The following is a 5399-nucleotide window of genomic DNA, read 5'->3' on the forward strand; positions in this document are numbered from 1 at the left end:
CCCGAAGGAGGAACTATCGGCTAATTACACATCTTAACAAGAGACTAACATTAAGAACATGTAGAAAATGCCTAAAACTCAACAACCCCACCCAATTAAAACAATAAACAGCAATGGACCTGAATAGACATTTCTCAACAAAATATACAAATGGCCAATGAAGACATAAAAAAGATGCTCTATATCATCAATCATTTTGAGAAGAGAACACACAGAAATTTCAAGATGAGGCCCCCACTTATTCTCTAGGTCAACTCATGTAGCTAGAGTTTTCCTGCCTGGCCCACAGTCAGGACAAATCTCTCTCACCCGCCAGTCCCACAGCAGCTCAGACCCGACCAAGTAAACACAGAGACTTATATTGCTTACAAACTGTATGGCCGTGGCAGGCTTCTTGCTAACTGTTCTTACAGCTTAAATTAATCCATTTCTATAAATCTATACCTTGCCACATGGCTCGTGGCTTACCAGCATCTTCACATGCTGTTTGTCATGGTGGAGGCTGGCAGTGTCTCTGACTCAGCCTTCCACTTCCCAGAAACTCAGGCCGGTCTTTCTCCACTATTGGAGCAGAAATGATTCTGACACGCGTTCTCCAGATGTCCTAATCTGCTTCAGCCCTATAAGAACATCTAAGCGTGCTGTGGAACAATCCTTTTCTACACTGTGAATATGTATTACTCTCATGGGTTAATAAAAAGCTGACAGGCTGGTAGCTGCTCAGGAAGTTAGGTAGGAAAGCCAAACTGAGGATGATGGGAAGAAGGAGGGCAGAGCCAAAGGAATCGAGAGAGACGCCAGCCAGCCACTGAGTAAGCAGTGTAAAAAATGAGGTAACAAGCCATGAGCCACGTGGCAAAGCATAGGTAGAAATATGGGTTAATTTAAGTGTAAGAGTTAGCTAGTAACAAGCCTGAGTTATTGGCCAAGCATTTATAACTCATTTTAAGCCTCTGAGTCAGTTATTCAGGACTGGGTGGTAGGGAAAGGAAATGTCTGTTTACCTATGGTGCCCAATGTGGGGCCAAAGTTTCCAAATAAAACCTGACAAAGCTTAAAAAAGGAGTCTAGACACACAAGAACAGAGTCAAGCACAGCTTCTCAGTAGCTGCCTTTTCTCTAGTGGGCTCTGTCTGCTGGCGGTGAGCAGAGGCACAGCTCCTTTACGAGACAGCTTCTTGGCTCAGTGCTAGTGGCAAAAACAGGTGGTTCTTTTAAGAGGTCCTGCTACCAAACACTCACATGATGTTTATGAGGAGTCTGCAGCACATTACTCGGTGGCCACATGGACCCAGAAATTTCACCGAGTTGGGGTGGTAAACATGGCTCCCAGAGCTGGCAATAAACGTACCTCTGCCATGAGAACAGACTCTCAGGGAACTGAGGGGGAGGAGTCAGCACCAGATGCCATGATCTAAGTTACAGAGCAGGTTTTTTTTTGCTCATACAGACAGAAAAGGTTACTGATGTACAATAAGGACAGACTCAGACAAAAAAGAGCCTCTAAACAAGTCACAGAGTGTTTAAAAATATATGTAGGCTTGGGAGAGAAAAGAAAAAGGATAGAGAAAGTCCTTAAAAAAGAAATAGCATAATAAAAACATAATAAGCCATTTAAAGATGGAAAATACACAGAGTCTGGGTTATGTGTATTATTGTGTTGTCTTTAAAAATTTTGGCTGCTAAGAGACCTTGGATCATGAAAACTGCTATAGTAAACTGACCTATATATTTAAAAATTACCTTGACTTCAAACTTTAAGTCAAAAGATATGTTACTTTGGGGGAGAGGTTATGCTTTTTTTTCCACAGGAAATGAGGGACTGCAGATTCATTCCAGGTTAAGGTTTGATCAAGGATGACTCCCTGAAAAATCTCCAATGGGAGTGGATGGCCCAGATGACCCAATGTTTCAGAGCACCTCTGTTACAATTTCCTCTGAGTTCTACATCCAGAACAGCTTCCAGGCTGCTGGCTGAGATGATCCAGCCTCACAGAATACTCCAGTCAGGACTTGACTATAATCCTAAATTTTCTCAAAGTCCCCCAGAGATTATCAGCACCCCCAATCAATAGGAAGTAGTCTAGAAAACTATGCCCGCATTCCCAAAAAATGGGTTATGGATATTTATTATCATTTAAGAGGGGCTAGTTACAAGTTGTTGTTGGTCATGAAAAAAGCTGAACAAAGGAGATTAGATTTATGGATCTCATTCTAAAAGGAAAAGGAGGGGATATAGAAGTGATAGGATAAAAGGGTAGATTATTGAATCTACTTTAATCCAAAAAAACAACTATTAATCTTATATATTTTACATTAGTATGGATTTTGGTTGATTGATACAAATTTAAAGTTACTTTTGTTGTACTGTATGTGTATTTCTACTCTCGTTTAAAGTATTGTGTTTATGCAGCTCAATTAAAAATATAATATATAATTAAGAAATACAGATTAGGGCTGGAGAGATGGTTCAGAGGTTAAGAGCACTGGCTGTTCTTCCAGAGGTCCTAAATTCAATTCCCAGTAACCACATGGTGGCTCACAACCATCAATAATGAGATCTGGTGCCCTCTTCTGGCATACAGGCATATTGTATACATAATAAATATATGTATCTTTAAAAAAAATACAGATTAATAATTAGTCATCTATAATAGTCACCCATATCTAGCAAACTTATGGTCATGTTAGTTAGGTTTTCTAGGTATACAGAAATATATTTCAGATAGATAGGTAATCTTCAAACACTTCAAAGACCAACAGAATATGGCATTTAAATGTTTTAATAACTTAGGCTTTTTAAGACAATGAGATGTCTGTTTACAGAACTGTACCTTTCCTTTTTTCTATTTGCATGAGCTCCTATTAATTTCTCAAAAACCCAGTTTGGACTTCAATTCAGAAAAAGTTAGTCATTCCCTCTCCCCATCACGTATTTTGTTATACACACACATTTACTCAACACTTGAGAAGTATGTCCTGACCATTTCCTAACATGTCAGTGACTGCTAAGGAATCTTACCATCATGGTACTCTTGGTGAACAGATGTGATACAAGCCAGGCATTCAATGCACACCTATCAATTCACCGATCTGTGAGATAACTGCAGACACACTTGTCATCATCACTGTATAAATGAGGAAACAGAGTTCTACTGCGGGATAACCCTCTTGTACACTGTTAAGATTTGTCACTCAAATTGGTTTAATAAAACACTGATTGGCCAGTAGCTATTCAGGAAGTTAGGCAGGAAAGTCAAACTCAGAATGCTGGGAAGAGGAAGGGCGGAGTCAGGAGTCACTAGCCAGATGCAGAGGAAGCAAGATGAGCATGTCATACTGAGAAAAGGTACCAAGCCATGTGGCTAAACACAGATAAGAATTATGGGTTAATTTAAGTGTAAGAGCTAGTTAGTAATAAGTCTGAGCTACTGGCCAAGAATTTATAATTCATATTAAGCCTCTGAATCAATTATTTGGGAAGTGGCTGCTGGGTATTTGGGAGCTGCTAGCGGGACAGAAACTTCCCTCTGCAGCGTCCCAGGCAGTTAGGGTAACTTCCTCGGGGTTCAGAATGCACATACAGTGGACTTTGTCCTCACCCTAGCAGAGCTAACCCACAACTATTTTGACTAAGTACAGACGTTTAACAACAAGTGGATAAACATGGTGGAGCTTGGTCTGTATGCACAGCTCAGAGTGAACGGTAGCTAGATTTCCCTCTAGTTCACTCCCTCCTTGCACAGGACTGCAGTTCATGTAGCACTGTGATAGAGAACTTGCCTCGAATGCATGAAGCCCTGGTTAAGTCTTCACACTGCAGAAACACTGAAAATGAACAAATCATCAACAAGAAGCCCCACTGGAATTACACCCATGCCTATTCACTGTCATAGGAACTTGTCAGGCAGTTTTAGCTTCTTCCAAGAGGACACATTTCCTTATTCACTGGAATCAAATACAACTTACCTCTGAGCCACCATTCTGCGGCTACATTGAAAATTCATTTCCTGTAGCCCCTCTGACCTTTCCTAGGATCATAGAAAGGTTGAGCGAGTGTCTTTTCTTCTTAAATAATGCTTTAATATAAAATATTTCTGCCTAACTTTCTGCCACAGGGTCTATCTTTTTGTTTTGTCTTGAGATAGGGTTTCTCTTTGTAGCTTTGGAACCTTTCCTGGAACTCACTTTGTAAACCAGGCTGGCCTGCTTCTCCTTCCCAAGTGCTGGGATTAAAGTGTGCGCCACCACTGCCAGGTGCCACAGGGTCTAAATCTGTGTCCTCAACTTTCTTGTAGCAATTGCTACTCTTGGTCACTCCCCTGTAACTGTAAAACTTCCTTCCTTGATTTCTATGATCATTTTAATCTCTCAGGCCCACTCTTTCTCAGTCTTGTTAGCCCTCTCTGCTCAACCAGAAAATGCTCCAGAAAATGCTGTAAGCTCTCAGAGCTCAGTTATCTGTCTATATATGCTTAGATAATATCTGGCCCAACAGCTGTCCTTACGGAGATACAGAACGGTCAAAGTTCTGAGAATAAGAGACCAAGTGATCAGCCCTAAAGGGGAAATCTGTATCAACACCCTTCTCCTCCACCAAGGCTCAGGGAATTTACTGAAAGATGAAACGGTAAGAATGCAAGAGCTAGGCTGGTCTAGTGGAAGTCGGCTGTCCCCCAAGAATGTAAGAGCTGGGGGTGGTAAAGAGTGTTGTGAAACGCTCCCTTCTGGATGCGGCATGGCGTTCAATAGCTGCACTAACCTGCACAAGACCAGCCAAAGTGCCAGCACAGAGTGGGCGGGTAATTTCCGGGCCCTACCCCTTGCTGAGCTCTTGGCAAGTGGGAAATCGCCAGGTGAAGAAGAATCGTTGAGGATGTAACCCGTGGTAGGAGGGAGTCCCATGCATGGTCGTCCCACACCCATGCACATGTAGACTCAGTTGGCTGTTTTAAAAAGGCGCGAAATTGGGATGGCTTTTGACTGCCGTGTTGACCGCTGTTATCAGCTCAGCCCCTGAAGGCTGGCTTACATCACAGCTAAATGATCAACACACACTGACCGACACTGTTCTTCTCTGCTATAAAAGCCACAAACAACCAGCAGTTACTCTTTTGTTTTTAGTGGAGAAAAAGTAAAAACGGACTCCACAAAGTGCTTTTTTTTAACCCGGGAAGCGTCCGGTGTCTTGCACGGCCACAGCTTGTGCGGCTGAGGCGGACGCCGAGGACGGACACTCGGCTGGGCATGTTCTCTGCAGGATAACTCGGAGCTCTAACTGGTGGGACCGCCCTTTCCGACCCGCGGGCCTGCAGACGGACCACACCTCTTCCGCCAGCGCCCCTCGGCCGGGCGCCGGGGCTGCCGAGTGCGCATGAGCAATTCAAAGCAGCGCGGGA

Source organism: Peromyscus eremicus, chromosome 10 (genome assembly GCF_949786415.1).
Source record: "Peromyscus eremicus chromosome 10, PerEre_H2_v1, whole genome shotgun sequence".
Classification (NCBI taxonomy): domain Eukaryota; kingdom Metazoa; phylum Chordata; class Mammalia; order Rodentia; family Cricetidae; genus Peromyscus; species Peromyscus eremicus.